Source organism: Balearica regulorum, chromosome 1 (assembly GCF_011004875.1).
Source record: "Balearica regulorum gibbericeps isolate bBalReg1 chromosome 1, bBalReg1.pri, whole genome shotgun sequence".
Classification (NCBI taxonomy): Eukaryota; Metazoa; Chordata; class Aves; order Gruiformes; family Gruidae; genus Balearica; species Balearica regulorum.
Genome location: NC_046184.1, coordinates 74,728,941 through 74,745,972, shown reverse-complemented (window position 1 = coordinate 74,745,972; position 17,032 = coordinate 74,728,941). Strand labels below are relative to the sequence as shown.

General features: G+C 43.7%; 1 protein-coding gene across 1 annotated transcript in view; it reads right to left on the bottom strand.

Annotated features, from left to right (window-relative positions):
* LDHB (lactate dehydrogenase B) overlaps positions 1–17,032 on the bottom strand; it is a 55,981-nt gene extending 38,949 nt beyond the window's left edge. The window contains exon 1 of the mRNA XM_075758847.1: positions 17,021–17,032. The gene's annotated coding sequence lies outside the window, so the exon portion shown is untranslated. The remainder of the gene's footprint in view (positions 1–17,020) is intronic.

The following is a 17,032-nucleotide window of genomic DNA, read 5'->3' as shown; positions in this document are numbered from 1 at the left end:
CTGCTTTTGTCGTCTTTTATCATCATCTAATAAGTCATACATGTCTATGGCATGTATGTACATATAGAGACACATAATTCCATTGGTACTGCTCAAAATGGGAGAGCAGATGTTGTAGTATAAAACTATCTTGTATTAGCTGAGTTTGTAAGGTGCAAAGATTAAAGTATACCACGGCAGGCACCTCTTTACAGGTGTGACTGCGATGCCTTTAACTGAGTGGTATGTCTAACTAAAACAGGTTAACTAGGGCCTTATGTGAAGTTCACACACTGAGCTGGAGGGTGCAGACACTAGGAATGTACCCCTTAGGAGGATGTTGGCCCCAGCTCATCCCATCTGAGTTGTGATTTGTTCCTTGGAGGAGCTTCTTTCTCTCCATTGCCTGTGCTCCTAACTGGGCATCTCAGTTGGGGGGCAAAAATCTGTGTAGTTTTGCCCTCTCAATAACTACCTATCTTCTAATCTTTGATGTACCTTGAAAATCTTCCCCCAACAAGGTACTCTTTGGTTCTCCTAAGGGAGCAGTAGCCACTTTTAGCTCTTCTTAATTAAGTGCTTTTCTGGATAACTCTCTCTGGTAGTATTTTCTTTTTAGCTGCTTTGTCACTCATGTGAGCTATTGCTGTTGAGTTTGTTATCAGAGGCTCTATTCTGATGCTTCTAATGGCATTGGTGATGGAAAATACATGGTTAGCCTTCCTGTTATGCTGCTATCCCAAGGATGACAAGATCTGACAGCAGGTATCCAGATACAACCAGAGCAGAGGTCTCCAATCTTTTCCAGTATTTTCCCCATGGCACAGACTTCATTTAAGCTTTTGATGAACTCATTTTAAGAGGCAAGATCTCATTTGTGAACTGACTTAGCTCCGCTCAATGAAAATAAGGGACATGCTGAACTCTACGGAGCTATGATTATTCACTTCCGTGACCAACAAAGCAGTAATTCTGTCGGAAGTGCGTGAAGTTTTATTCTCACATGAAAAAGAGTCCAGGTACTCCAAGAGCCAATGATGCCAACTCTTGTGATTTTACCACAAGTTTCAGGATATAAATAGAAACACATATATATGTAATTCTTTTTAAAGTCCATGACACCTGGGATTGTGTGACTGTATGAGAAAATCATCTGTTCTAACTTAAAGTTTGAGGAAAGAAAATGATCCCACCGTACTCTTAAAGAAGCCAAGCTGGAAGGCAAATAGCAGTGTAACATTTAAAATTGAGAGACAAAGACTTCCTATGATCATTTCACAGCAGAGTGAGAATGCAGCAACGCACACAAACTTTCATCCTGGGATGCAGTAGTGGAAATAGCTGTCATTCCTGCAGGGGAGCTATTGCTTTTGCTATTTCTATTTGGTATTGCCCCAGGTACCCCCAGGCTCACAGAGGCACCTTGCACCTTGCAGCGATTCTTTCCCGCTTGTCAGGCTGGCAGCTGCATTCTCCTCACGTGCAGACAAGATTTAAGAAAAAGGAAATGCTTCAGAAGTATATTCTTGGTCCTCTTGTGTACACGGGAGGGGATTTCCAGCAGTGCCGCCAGGGGCTTTGGGGGGTCTTCTGTTTGTGGAGTGAATTCAGCTCTGCCTGGATTCATGGATAAGGTGGGAACTGAGGGGAGGGTAATCACGCAGGAGCCGAGAAGCAGGCTGCAGGGGCAGTGCGACAAGCTAGATAGCAAGGACAGGCAGAGAATAGATTGTGGATAAAGACAAGAAAGTGACATTTTCAGAAGCATGTCATTTGACTGCTAGCAGGCTCAGTGTGACAGTGCCTGTGGATTTCGGACCTGTTCTGGTAACAGAATTGACAGCCTTAAGCTTGGCTCTGGGACTGCCTGTAAGACTTGCAGGAAGAGTGAAGTGGATCCTTGAGTGCCAGCAGTCAGGATGGGAAGTCGGTGGGAGTAACTCTGGGGTGTGCCAAATCCCCCTGCTCCTTGGGACTTCTCAGCCTGGCTGAGGGGACCCTTGCTTTCATCCAGGGCTCTCAGCCTCCATGCAAATTTTGGTCTTCGTACAAGAGTTCAAACCCCTCTGTAAGTTGTGGAGTATGAAGATGCCAAACATTTTTTCAGTGAACTTTCAAGATAAAATACTAGCACGTGTTTCGGTGCAGGCACTCTAATCTTGCTTCCTCCTTCCTATATCCAGCGAGTGCCCTAATCAGCAGTTCAGGGGACTGGTCTTTCTTCCTCTTTCCTTTCTCTCTCTAAAATACCAGAGACATAGCATGACTCGAATTTCATTCACACTCTCATGTGCTCACTACTTTAAAAATTTTGATAAATATATAGCTGGCGTTTGTAACAAACTCAAAGCAGAGCTGCAGGTAATATAGACACTTTCCTGCCAGGGGGCATGGGAGGCTTTAATTTAAATCAGAACATTGCTTTTCTTACATACTGTCCATTGCAGAACAGTCAGACTTTCCAAGTTGCAGAGTTTTCATGGCAATTAGCCAATTTATGAAGAAGAATTATGTTTCTTTGTCTTCTTAATTGGCATGTTCTAACCCACTACAGTCAAACTGGTCTGTTATGAAACTAACCTACTAAACAGTGAATGGCTTTGCATAATTACCAAAAACGAGTATTTTGTGAAATGCTAGGAGTTTACTTCCCCCATCCATCAGTATATATGTGTGTGTGTGTGTGTGTGTGTGTGTGTATGTATATATTCCTTTTAAAATATTAAGTGTTTATAGACATACAACAAATTTAAAGAGCACAGAGAACAGTGTACGCACAGAAATGTGGCACATTTACTCGTATCTGTTATGGTTTAGTCTGATGCAGAAACTCATTTCAGTCCTAGTGAATTTTATCATCATTTTATCATACAAAGAAACTCTGATCTTCTGTGTGCCAGCTACTTACAATAACGATATGCTAGATTAAATAACAAATTAACCTTCTGCAGTCTCTTGGTGTGACCGGAATGACATTTTTATATGCGAAGGAGGCTCTGCCTGACCGATGTGCTGCTTGCTGAGCACAGCCTTGCACTCAGGACCTTTGAGACATATCCCTGATTTCTGCCATCAGTTCGACACAGGGCAGGGGGGAGCCAGTCGGCAGAGCACTCACAACAAGGCCAACGCAGGCAGTTTGCTTCCTTGAAGCGACTTGATGTGGATCCGGGTGGGTTTTGTGCCTACTTTAAGATCTCATTTGTGGGGGGTTAAAAAAAAGAAGGGAACACAAAGTGCTGGGATAAACTGAAGAGCTCTTTCTGATGAGTCGTTCTGATGCAATGTGTGGTAATTTTTAAAAGCATGCTCTCAGGGGACTGCTCAACAGGACACAGACATGTTTTCATTCAAAACTTAGGCAAACTTAATTTTGCATCTGCTTCCAAAAATGCCCAAGGTCAGACCAAAAGTGAGAAAGCAGAAAAATTGTTCATGTTTTTTTTTTTTTTAATCCACCCTGAAAGTGTCAGACATCTAAGAAAAGGTAAATGATATCATCAGGTCTACCCATCTCAGGTTGAAAAGCGTCCTGTGTGCACCCTGCCTCTGCCCCAGCATACACTGTCCTGTGGTTCAAGCACAGAGCCGGTGTATGCTAGCACATACAAAGCACAGCAACTCCAAGTTGTCTTCTTTTGAGGGAAAAACAGAGTCAAATATTTCTTTGATACAGTTCAGTTAATTTATGGAGATCATATAGTAAAGTGCTGTTTGCTTGGGCACAGGAGAAACTGGGGAGAAAGACACCATTTTTTCCCCTCATTGTTTTGAACTTTAGCTTTAAAATCTCCCAGGGTCCTCCAGCAAGTGTCTGCCCAGTATTTTTGCTGTCTTCTGTGGCTTTTCTATTGTTTCCCCTCTGTCAAAGATAGTCTAGCTGCTTGCAATTTCAGTCACCCTGAAAAGCAGCCATGTGTTACGCCCCCAGCTTCAATGCAAGATGCCCAACTCACTGAGGAGCATTCAGAGAAACACATCATTCTCTCCTTCCTATTGCCCTCTCATATCTGACCTCAGCAGTATTTTCTTGCAGGGATGCCAGCAAAAGCTTGGAAAATGGTTAAGACCAGAGGGTGACATCACTTGTACTGTCTGATGCTGTCTCCTTGTTTCTGTCTATTTTCCATTTGACCTGCATCCATCTGTCGCCTCCTGTCTGAGATAACAAGGTGCCTGTGCCACCGCCGCCTTTGTTCTGCCTGCAGATGGTTCCTGATGCAACGGGGTCCTGATCCGCGCAGGGGCTTATAGGTGCTCTGGGCGTACATGGAAATAACAGTGGGGATATTTAAGATCCACTTTGGGCCAGGTGAGCCGGCACAGCAGCTGCTTCTGACCTTTTGAGAGCGGAAGGTTATGCTCTCATTCGAGCACCTGCTGCTCCGTATGGCTGCCATTATGGCTGATAAAACCTCCGTGCGCAAACACATGTCAGATTGCCACTCCAAAGAGGGCATGTGCCTTAGAGAGCTAGCTGCTCTGAGGTATAATAAGGGACTATTGGCATGTCATTATACATAAATTACTGCTTCCAGAGCCAAGCTGTTGTGTAGATCCTAGCTCTGCTGGTAGCCAGGGGGGACACTTTCCTACCGGCTTTCAGTCAAGTGCCTTGGAGTGCTTTACAAACAGAGATTACTTGTGCCTCACAGCACCTCCTGAGGCGCATCATATTACCTATTGCCAGATAAGCAATGACACAAACAGGAGAAAAAAAAATTAGCTGATCCTTTTAACTGCCCAACCCAGAGTAGGACAAGTCTGGCTTTCACTGCTGTGCTGATTTTGTTTGGTTTGGGGCTGCTCACCACATTTACGGTGTCCCCAGAGGCACCACAAATGAACAGCTGTTTCTGCAAGAGCGAGGGGTCTCACCTCATTCTACCTTGTTGTGGTTTAGCCCCAGCCAGCAACTAAGTACCACACAGCTGCTCACTCACTCTCCCCTCGATGGGATGGGGAAGAGAATTGGGAGGGTAAAAATTGGGAGAAAACTCATGGGTTGAAATATGAACGGTTTAATAATTGAAGCAAAATAATAATAACAACAACAACAACTAATTGTACTGAAAAGGAAAATAACAAAGAAAGAGAAATAAAACCCAGGAAAGACAAGTGATGCAAATGAAAACAATTGCTCACCACCAACCGACCGAATCCCAGCCAGTCCCCGAGCAGCGGCCCTTCTCTGGTCAACCTTCCCCCTAGTTTATTGCTGAACATGACGTCATATGGTATGGAATATCCCTATGGTCAGTTGGGGTCAGCTGTCCTGGCTGTGTCTCCTCCCAGTTTTTTGTGCACCCCCAGCTTGCTCGCTGTCGGGGTGGTGTGAGGAGCAGAAAAGGCCTCGGCTCTGTGTAAGCACTGCTCAGCAATATCAAGAACATTGCTGAATTGTCATCACTGTTTCCAGCACAAATCCAAGCCATAGCCCCACAGTAGCTACTATGAAGAAAATTAACTCTATCCCAGCACAAACCAGCACATACCTAAAGTCAATCACCCACTGGAAAAAGAGCCCAAAGCCCTCGCTCAGCTTCCAGCCTCTACTGAGCTTCTGAACTGTGTCTGGATGTGATGTTCTGGTAGCTCCATGTGGGTGGTGAGACATCTGTAACAATTTATTTCTGTAGCAACAAAGCTAGGGCATTTTCCAGCAAACAAGAAAAAGGAAAAAAAAAACATCTCTCTTTTAAACTTTTAGCATGGCTGTCAAAAAAGAATAAGATATGTATAACTTACATTCTTCTACAGGAAATTTTTTGTTAAGATTTCAGGTGACAGCAATACATAAGGAAGGGCTCAGATGAGAAAGGTAATAGGCTGAAAGCTTGTCTGGAAACTGGTATGAACAATGAAGTGAGTGAACACAAGGTTATTTCCATAGTTACATGGAGAATTATATGTAAAGCAAAGCTGGACAACCTTCCTGTCATGATATTTGCAGCAAGATCTGATGTTTCCCTCTAACTGGACTCCAGGAGGGTCATTGTACCTTGATGCCATTTCGTGACTGGGTTAGCGTCTGCAAGAGTCTTGTTTAGAGCAGGTTTTGTGGGCCTGGATGGAGCAGGACAACTTGCTTCCCTGGGTAGGGCAACCTTACCCGTGGTCATACCAGAGGTTCCTGTCCCTTCAGCATCTTCCTTTCCATAGCCCGGTGGGCCATCCCCTTCCTCTTACACCTATGCACACATTGCAAGAAGGGTTCAGCAAACAACTTAAGCAAGAACGCTCTCTCCCAAGAAAGGTTTGGATCAGTTTTGCCTCACCCAGCACCCTAGAGGCCTACAGCTTACAACTGCAGTGTCTGGAGATGTCCTGCTCTGCCCTGGAGTGTGGAGAGGTAGCTATATTGGATAAGCACAAGTCTGTCTGCAGCCCTATCTCCTTTGTAGCAAACACAAGAAAAATCTAGCCCAGAGGCAGCCAACAGTTGAAACCGGCTGATACCAACTCTGACTCCAAAGGTGGTAATGTTGGAAGATGACATAAGACTTTGCAACACAATATTCAGATGAGGATTTGGCAAAGCATGGTTCTTCTCACTGTCACAATCTATCCATCTCCCAGATGGCAAGATATTTACCTACTAAAAAAAAGAGATAAGCTGCCAATATTATTCTCTGTCTGCTCATTCTGCAATTTTTGAGGGGAAAAACCCAACAAAACACCACAGAAGATAACAAAATATTTCTAAAACTGCTTTGGATTGGACTCTGTTCAGTCCCTCAGTCCTTCTCATAGCCAGGTAATGGTTCATGTGAATGGGGGATACGGCTCTGCTTGGTCTGAATACCATAATCATAAATGGACTGGGGCATTCACAGCAAATTTAGCTGCTCAGGCCTGAGGAACGCACATGCTTTATAACAGTTCAGTCACCCATGTGCAGAAAGAAAACAGAATTCATTACCCACATGGCTGATTGCACAGCATAAATAGCAAAGGGTGAATGTTGGAAAAAAAAAATGCTGAAGTATGTATACCATTGGTATGGTGCTATCAGTATAGAAATGCTTACAAAGTTAGTTAGCTTACAAACAGAGTTAATGACAAAAGCTTTGGATTAACTGCTGCTTCAATTAGCTGCATCAGGCAAATGCAACAATAATCATAAAGGTAAAGCACTGCAAGAGTCAGGTAGTTTGGGGGGAAAAAAAAGCTGTGCCTCTCTATTTGATGGGTCTATTTTACTAACAGCAAAGATCCTGATCACTTACGGATCTTCTGTTTAGCAGTATACAATTGATAAGAAATATCTGCAAAAAATACCCAAGAGAGGCAGAAAATACATAGTAGTAGAATAAGCAGTTTCCACAAAAGGTTTCTATTTTTGTTTGCTTTTCTGTTTTGTCCTCTTTTCTGCACCCTCAGTTGCATAAGAGTTACTCAGTAACAAGAAAATGGTCTCTGAACACTTCAGGTGATCATGTAATATACTGAGGGGGAAACACAGCAGTAATTCAATGCTGTATTGTAAACAGCCAACAGTAGGCAATCGTCTTGTTTTGTACCCCCCCAACACCTGCGTGGGCTAAGCAAAAATATACGACTGACATGAAAGCCAGGTTTCTGTGCTGGAGTTATAAAATGACACAGAAGGAAAAGGAGAATCCACTTAAGATGAAGCCATTGCAAATCCACACAAGGGGATAAAGATTTTTGTAGAACTCCATTTTTTTCTTTCTTTTGCATTACCCAAATACACAAGACAGCCCCAGCTTTCATTCTGAAGAGGCCATTTCTAGCCTCAGAATCACTCCCTCCCTCTGCAAGGGAAAGGAAACAAAACTAAGAAATGCCCAGATAAATTCTGTCAAGAGTCAAACCAAGAAAGACAACAGAAAACAGCCTTAACAAAATTACACTATTTCAAGAACAGCAGACTCCTTAATGACTTCAAACACCAGGAGCTGATTGCATTACCAAGAAGATTAAAAATAAAAAGTCCTGCCAGGTTGTTATACCTCAATTTACAGCACCTTCCCTACTCATACACCAGTTGTTCCATAACCCTATTGAAAACACTCCCCCTCCTTATTTTCCTTAAAACCAAACCCTCCTTTTATACCAAGCCTGTGCACCCTCCAAGACTACTCAGTTTCCTGTAGTTTTGCAAGACTCCTGCTTAAAGTTGGGTGCTATGAGAAGAAATCCCTTTTGAAAGGAAAAATTCCCATAAAACAAGTGGCTAGAAAAAAGGCAAGGGTATAAAAGTTTGACTCGTAAGTGCTTTGCCTTCTTGGTCTGTGCTATAGTTAGAAAGGAAGATGGGAGGTTTCAGAGAGGATAGCTGTCATGGTTTAGCCCCAGCCGGCAACTAAGCACCACGCGGCCGCTCGCTCACTCGCCCCCGGCGGGATGGGGGAGAGAAGCGGAAAAGTGAGAAAACTCGTGGGATGAGATAAAGACAGTTTAATAAATAAAGCAAAGGCATGCACACAAGCAAGGAAAACAAGGAATTCATTCACCACTTCCCATGGGCAGGCAGGTGTTCAGCCATCTCCAGGAAAGCAGGGCTCCATCATGCGTAACAGTACTTGGGAAGAAAAAACTCCATCACTCTGAACATGTCCCCCCCCCCCCCCTTTTTCTCCCCCCCAGATTTTTATTGCTGAGCATGACGTCATATGGTATGGAATATCCCTTTGGTTAGTTGGGGTCAGCTGTCCTGGCTGTGTCTCCTCCCAATTTTTTGTGCTCCCCCAGCTTGCTCGCTGTCGGGGCGGTGTGAGGAGCAGAAAAGGCCTCGGCTCTGTGTAAGCACTGCTCAGCAATAACTAGAACATTGCTGAATTGTCATCACTGTTTCCAGCACAAATCCAAACCATAGCCCCGTACTAGCTACCATGAAGAAAATTAACTCTATCCCAGCAACCCAGCACACCAGCTCTTAAAAACAGGCAGGAGAGTAGGCTTGAACATTGTCCGACAGCACAGCTCTGCAGAGAGCTTGCAGCATGAGCATTGCAAGTGCACTGCCATCCACCTTATTCCACATTGCTGTGTATTCCTTTCACAGTTTAACGGGTTTATTTTCTTCTAAAGAAAGCATTTCCAAGGTGTTTCCAGGTTAATTGCACCAATGAAGAAGCAGGCAAATGAAAAGTCACAGAAAGACTGCTGTGGGGTCTGCGGGCAGTCAGCCTGTGGGGTGCTGCTGTTTCACACTACAACGTTTAAACAAGGTCAGGGTGCAAGAGGACGTTGAAAATGACTTGGCATACTTGACTGATATCTAGCTTTACATTATACCAGATAAAGGGTTATGAGAAATATATGTTCTTATTCATGAGAATGAGTCATTTTCTAACTGCCTCAGATTAGTAAGAAGCTTCCTCGATTGACATATGTCTTCAAAGTCACCTTTTTTATACTTCTGAAATGTTTGACAATGACTGCCTTCAGAGAAAGCCTGCAGGAAAATTGGTTTTCAAACTGGGATCTGTGGCTCTACGTCTGGATGTGCCCATATGTATGTGGGTGTATCAACAACCGAAAAAAGCAAGCACAGGAAGGCTGCTCTGTTGGCTTATTCACAAAAGAGAGTCAGTACTTTCACTGCCTCTTTTTACTGGTTTGCATATTGAAAATTTTGGAAGTTGCAAGGGCTGTAAGCCAATCTGATCTTCCTTTAGTGTTCCCAGGTGGGCCAGCATTTTAGAAAAAAAAATTGGAAAGGCAATTCATTTGCGGAAAGGTCCCCTAGGAGTAAAGCCAGAGCAGAAAGGGGTAATGGAGATGTACACAGACAGCTGGCAGCATAGTGGCTTCGTGTTCTGCCCATCAGATGTTCAGTGCTGAGCTCAAGAGTTTTAAAGTACCTTTTATTCCTAGCCAGGCATCTAAGGTCTGCACAGTGCCGATTCATAATCATGTTTTTCCTCTGATGCCAATTTCTCGCTGGTGCCAATCCGTGAGCGCACGCATGCTTCCCATGAGGGGTACTCAGGCTGTTGAGGAACTTCGGGAAGAGAGTGAGTCATGTACAAAGGCAAAGATGAAACAAAAAACAAGTATTATACTTACATAGCAAGTTTACATCAACTTTTTCTTTCCTCTTGATTAGCATATTTGTAGTGTGGAACTGTTCAGCGCAAAGTAGTGCAAATGACTTGATAGTAATCCCCTGTGTATCACAGGAGGCCTCTTGTATATTTTGATGTTGGTGCCAGAAATACTCTGTGGAGCACCACTTTACATACTAGGCTTGCGGTGAGTGCTACTCTCATTAAATTGCCTGGGGGAAGAAAAAGTTTTCAGGTGTCAGGGCTTCAACAACAATTGCTGGGTCAAATGCATGTTAAAAACTCTCTCTTTGGGGTTTGTGCTTTATGTAATTAACAGACATCGTTACCTGAAACACAGGCAGCCAAGGCAGTCATATAGAAAAGATGTGAAACAAGTGCTAAAAGCAAATATCAATTTACAGTGGATCACAATAATATATTTACTTTCACTGCTTGGTATTCATGACAGATGAGTGGTAGCTGGTGTTACCAGGAGCATTTCCCCTCTTTGACTTACTCTCTTTGCTAAAGGGGACCATGAATAACAAAAGCAAGTGAGAAATAATAACCAAACAATACTAGGTTCCCCTGCTTTATACAGCTATAGTCGTGTGTGAATGCCAGTGTTTTTAGAAAGAACAGCCATTCCCCAAATATTTGTGTGAAAAGCAGAATCAACATGTAATTTGTGTTGGAAGGGACCTCTGGAGCTCCTCTAGGCCAGCCGCCTGCCTAGACCACGGTGACTTTCACAGTTAAAGCAGGATGCTCATGGCCATGTCCAGTCAAATTCTGAACTGCTCCAAGGATGGAGATTTCACAGCCTCTCTGGGCACCTTCGAGAGCCTGACTCTGCCTTTTCACCCATGAAGTCGTGGAGGATAGAGCCAGATCTCCCCAGAGATGTCTACAGGCTGAACAAACCCAGCTCCCTCAGCCTCTCCTCATACACGGTACGCTCCAGGCCCCTAACCATCTTGGTGTCCCTCCACTGGTCTCTAGCCAGCTGGTTGATGGCTTGTCAATCCATTTATGTCAAACAGGAGGAGAGCAAACCTGGCCACAGGTCTGGATCATTCCGAGCAGGCGGTATGAATCTTTATAGTCAGGAGAGGATTAATCTTCCTGCAAACGTTTCAAGTGCCCTCATTGGAGGTGTTACAGGTGCTGTACTTGGCTGGCCGCATTCAGACAGCCCTGCTAAACCTGTATGGTCACACCATGGCATTCACAGCAGCTAAACTGATTTTAATTTGTGTCTCTGCTTTGCATATTGCATGAGGAAGTTGTGGCTAGAAGCGTAGCATTCATGTCCCCATCTAAACTGAGTTTTGGGTCAAAGATAGTTTAAATAGTGATTATCTGACAAACTTCCTTTGCATTGACCAAATTAAAAAAACCCAACACCCTCTAATAATTCCCTCTTTGATCTATATGCATTATACTTTTATTCATAATGCATAATTTCGCCCTTATTATCTTCATTTGCTGGAAACCTTTGCCCAATCCTGGCCCTGGGTCTCTCCCAGCATTAGCTCAAAATGCTTCTACCTCCATTTCCTGGAAGTGTAAGAGAGGAGCGTGTTTGGATGCAGGGGAGGGATTCAGAGCTGGTGGAGTTGCAGCTGCTGTCACTGGGGAGGTGAGGGCTCTCAGCGATTTGTCAGGGTGTCCTGCTTTGGCATTTGGCACATTCATTGGTATCTGGTGCTTTGCTTTGCACAAAGTGGGATGTCAAATGATTCATCTAGGACTTTCTGGGCCGGCCTGCTGATTTTTGGAAAGTTTTGCAGCGCTGTGTAGGAAGCTGTGAAGCTAGGAAGGTTCTGGAGGCTTAAAAAGCCATGTTGGATTTATTCTTGAATGAGAAGTTCAGTTTTGCCTGCCTGATTTACTATGCTAGCAAAATAAATCATATTAGTAGGAAACTGGACTGAAATGTAGTGAGTCAGTCCTTAGACAGTTTTCAGTAGGGAAAGGTTTTGGATTAGCCTAATAACTTCAACATAACATACTTTTTAACTGTATAGCTGTGTGTGGGACACTAGTCTGAAAAGGGAAGGTGAGAATGCATGCTTTCACAAAGAATGAATGAAAACTTTCCAGAATTCAGACTGAAATTATACATGTCAGTGAAATTGTCACTACCCAGTTTTGCTGTTTCACCATATTCACAGGTAGGACACAGGTATCTCAAATGTTTCTCAGGAACATTTTCCCTCTGAAATACATTCACTTCTCCCCTTTTCCACCCCCTGTGGATGTCAGGGAGAAAAAAAGAGTGCTGTCCTTTTTTCTTGAAGCCTTCTGTTTTCAAAGTTTGTCCATTTGTGAGTGTGCATGTGTATCACTGACATCTACTGACCAAGTAAAAACCCACAACGTTATCAGATGGGAACTCTGTATTTTAATGGTAAAAGCAACAGTTGATAGCAAAATTTGGAGCTTCCTCTTGTTCAGTGACCCCGAATGCAGATCCATAGTGTGGTGTTAGGGCATTTCTCCCACGAAAGCCAAGCAGAAGCTCCACTGCCAGCATCACCCAGGCATTGCTGCCTAGTTCACTCTGTTCATCATGTGTACTTTATTTTCCAGAGTTTTGAGGCTACAGGTCCCTGTAGATGAGCTGTGCTCACTGCAGGGGTGCAAGCTCATGCCAGGGACAGCATGGAAAGCCAGGCTGTGTCCCTGCGGAGCTGCGCGGGAGCAGGTGTGGCCTGGGAGCAAATTCAGTCCCAAGGCTGCACTGGCAAAACTTGTGTGAGCTGACACCAGCAGGCTAAGTATCTGATCCAGTTTTAGTCAGATGCATGTCTCATTCTTGTGTCTTGGTATATAAATAGGTTGTGGAGGAAGTTGGATATACAGGTAACAAAACTGTCTCCCAGGTTCCCTGGTTAAAGACCTGTGAAAGGTCAATAATATCACAACATTGGTCATCAAAGCCCATTAACCCTTCTCTGACTGAAGAGTGTACCAAACATTTCAGAAGAAGAATTACGAAAACATGTAGTAAACCAGTGGGCCTGTAAGATGCCTATCTGTTAATGACTCTCACCTGTTCCAAAGCACAAATGTTTAAGTTTTTTTTCTTTTAAAGCCTCTCTGGAAGTTGGGAAAGTTCCTACAGGTGTCTAATACCTTGCTTAATTATCTACTGAGCAGATAATATGGAATGTCTTTTTTTAAAAATAATTTTTATCATTTTTATAATTTTAAATCTACTGCCTGTCATTGCATTATATTATAAGAAACAAGAAAAACAAGCACCCAACCCACCTTTGCTATATCATCTATTACTTTGAATAGCCTCTGATTCCTCTTTCTGTCAAGAGTCTGCCAGACCTCTCTCTATTCATAATACCTGCTATTCATTTATTACTTGTTTCAAGACAAGTCCGGCTGAAACAAACAAATAATTAAATAATTAAATAAATTCATTCTAGTCCTTGTTAAAGCCAAGGGGCAGATATGCTTATGCCAGGCTCAGTCAAAGCACTTTCCAAAGCACAAAGACTGCAAACAATAAAGACCCATCCCTAGGTAGACAGCTCAGAAGAGCTAAAAGTCCTCTTTGCTGTGGGTTTTCTCTGTTGCAGAGGCGCAGAGCTGCTCTGCAGCTTGTTCTAGTGCTTGAGGCAGAAGCATGGCATCAGTCAGCCTGAAAGGAGTGCACACAAAAAAAAGACCTTGGCCCCTGAGCTTCATGGAACTCAGTAAGGGAGACATTTTCCAATGTAGAATAAAGAGACTATATTCCTATATACCTATTTTGAATTGAACAAGTTCAGGTCAAAGAATATTTCATGCTGCAATGTCAGACTACCCCAGCAAAAAACAGTAACTCCCATGATACTTTGTCTTTGACTCCTTTTAATATTTATAGATAAGTTCACCAGACCAAAAACATCTGGCAAGATGGAGAAAAGGTTTGTGCCATTACGAGGCATCATATTTTCAAAACTATTTCTTGACTCAATCTTTATAAGGAATACAATTTAGTTTGCATTTTACAACTGTTGTTGCACAGTGCTTTGAGGTTGGATTTGGGGAAGGGGGAGAAAGGATTGCATGTTTTGAACATGGCTTCCAGAAAAGAGGAAGGAGAGCACTATATTTCAGAAAATGGCTCCAATTAGGAATTAGAAACCCTCTTGTCAGTGAAGTCCAGATTGATGGCGCCATGCTTCTGTGGGTATCACAGAGCAATCTTAAACTCCAGACCTGTGTTTCTCATTTAATTTGCACAATAAAGTGCAAGTGTTCAAGGCCAGGTTGGACGGGGCTTTGGGCAACCTGGTCTGGTGGAGGGTGTCCCTGCCCATGGCAGAGGGGTTGGAACTAGGTGATCTTTGAGGTCCCTTCCAACCCAAACCATTCTATGGTTCTATGATTCTATGATTCTATGATTCTGTGAGTCTGTGATTCTGTGATTCTATGATGCTACGATTCTATGATAAAGGTATGGTTTGCATCCTCCAGGTCATTCTACCGGTAGGAAAGGGAGAGCTTCTTATACAGTAATGAGTAATCCCAACCCCTGGCCAACCTTCTCCTCCCATTTAAAACGATTTCAGCTTCATCTGTGCTCACCACGACTAATTTGCATCCTTGAAGGATGGCAGTTCAGGGTCTGGGGATGCCCAGGACTTTCCCCTTTAATTTAGATCATAGTAGCTAGGAATAGCTGCTACTTAATGAGGTGTACGCTGACCTCTGGTGGCAAAAATACCCACATAAACTTACATATACTTCACTACAGGTTAGAAACCTAAGGTTCTTGTACGGAGGTGACAGCAAACCAGCAGGACAGGGAGCAGAGGGCTGGGCAGAAATTCTGCTCCAAACAATCCCTAAAAAGTGGACCTGATCATTTGTGGAAGGCTGGCCAGCCGCTATGAAGAAAAATACAATGAGCAGTTCTATACGTAGTAATTCTCCTACCAAAGCTTTGTTTTTCTTGTCCTTATAGTGATAAAGATGGATTATAATAAAGTCACCTACAATAAAATATAGCTGTGGATGTAATTATTTGAGATACTGAATTGCAAGAGCTCTTGCTCAATGCCTTCATCATCATTGGATGTGACTGCTGATTCATTGACTTTTTTCCTGCCAACAGCTTGACTGCGAGACATTTTGAGATGAAGGAATAAAGTAGCAACCTCGTGTCTTTCACACAGGGACAGCTCTCAGCCATGGCTCTGTCAGTCTACGAGACAGCACAACAGCATGTGAATGAACCTGGTTTCAAGGAAACAAGTGTTTGTACCATGTCAACACATTCATCTCTGTGCCAGCACTCATCCCATGTCCTGCTGGCTGTAGGGTCCTGGTCCTGGTCAGTGTCAACCTGACTTCAGGTCTCCATCTCTGAATTTTTACTTGTACGTATGTATATAGAGGTTATATTTAAGTTTTTCATTTATTATAAAATTATTACTTTAATATTTAATATTATATAGAAATTGGGTCACGAGCAGGTTCACGGAACAGGAAAGGCGAGAATTCTTCCCCTGGGATTTCCTGGTTCCAAGTTTCCAGTCAGAGGAGCTGTGGGCAGGGGCAGCACACCCCTCAGCTCCCTTTGCTCCAGGAGCTGCTGTGGCAGACGTGGTTGGTCAGGGCCTACTGGGAGGCACAGTTCAAAGCAGGCCAGCACTGAGGACAGGACATCACAGGGAGCAGCACAGCATCCTCTGCCCACTTTCCTAGGTGTCTGAAGAAGCCAAGCCCACAGGGAGAGATCAAGGTAAATGGACTGTCTAAACCAGAGACGAGGCGGGCTGTGTATCCCAACTCTGGTCTGGGTAACGAATGTTACCAGATTTTACCAGGGTGTGACAACAGTCACATATGATATCAAACGCCATTCTTGGGAGTCCTTGACACCAGATCGCTCCACTGCCCCTCACTTTCTGGCTGCAGGCGTGGGGGCTTGTGCAGCAGCACTCCTGCTAGGTCCAGGTCTGCTTTAGTCAATGATCAGAACTTGCTCTTCCACAGATTTGCACAAATCTATGCAAAATTGACTGCATTAAAATGGCTAATCCAGCTCCAGAATGATCTGGGATAACATTTTACAAGGTGGATCGTTGCCTAGTATGTATAGGCAATATACAGGTATTGCCTAGAGTATCTTACCCACATTCTATTCATTTTGTCCACAGATATATCATCTCATATGAATTTCTTGCTAAGGTCAGAGCACTTCTTGTCAGAAGTAGTCAAGGCCGCAGAATTTTCTTGCTTCCAGGCAGTAGAGTGCCCTCGCCATTTCCTTGGTTCATAATGGTGGGAAGACATCCTCTGTCCATGGGCACATCTTAAAGCCAGTCTCCACTGCTGTCTTTCTTCCTCTGATGGTTCTTCCAGGAGCTTGTTCCTGTTGGCTTCAATCACACTGGTGAGATAAGTGTCAGTGCTGTTCCTCCAGGTGTTAAGGCCCTGGACCCTAAGCAAGCTGGCAGTTTCTGTGCTGCTGAAAGCTGACCATGGTGTTATGGCCACTGACCATACTTATTTAATGGACTTCATTATTTGTTATATCTTTTTCTCAAAATTCCCAGTAATTACCAGTGAAGCTGTTTTCAGGCATTACCTGCCCACATTCATTGCCCTGTGTTTGAAGCTATGCAAGCTTCTCCTCTAAACAAAGCGTAGACTTAACGCCTACCTGGCAGGGATCTGAGCAGTCTGCTGGAAAACCGAAAAAGAAATATTTCCTACAAACCTATTCGTTGTCTGCATACTGCATGCTCTTTAATCCTAACTCTTTTTCTGGAGTCCCACTGCATCCCAGCGTGGTGGATAGGCTATGCTGTACTTGCTCTCCTATAAGTTACTGGGAGTGCTGGAAGGATGCTGATAATAAGTGAGGTCAGGACAGTTTCTAGGGGAGTCAGGACCGTAGCCAGCTTCCTCCATATGGAGAAAATGATTTCTCTTTGCTGGGGTTTACAAATGAGTTGGCTCTCAATCTTTGAGACTCCATTCATTTTCATCAAAGGTGTGCTGGCTACGGAAAACCACCA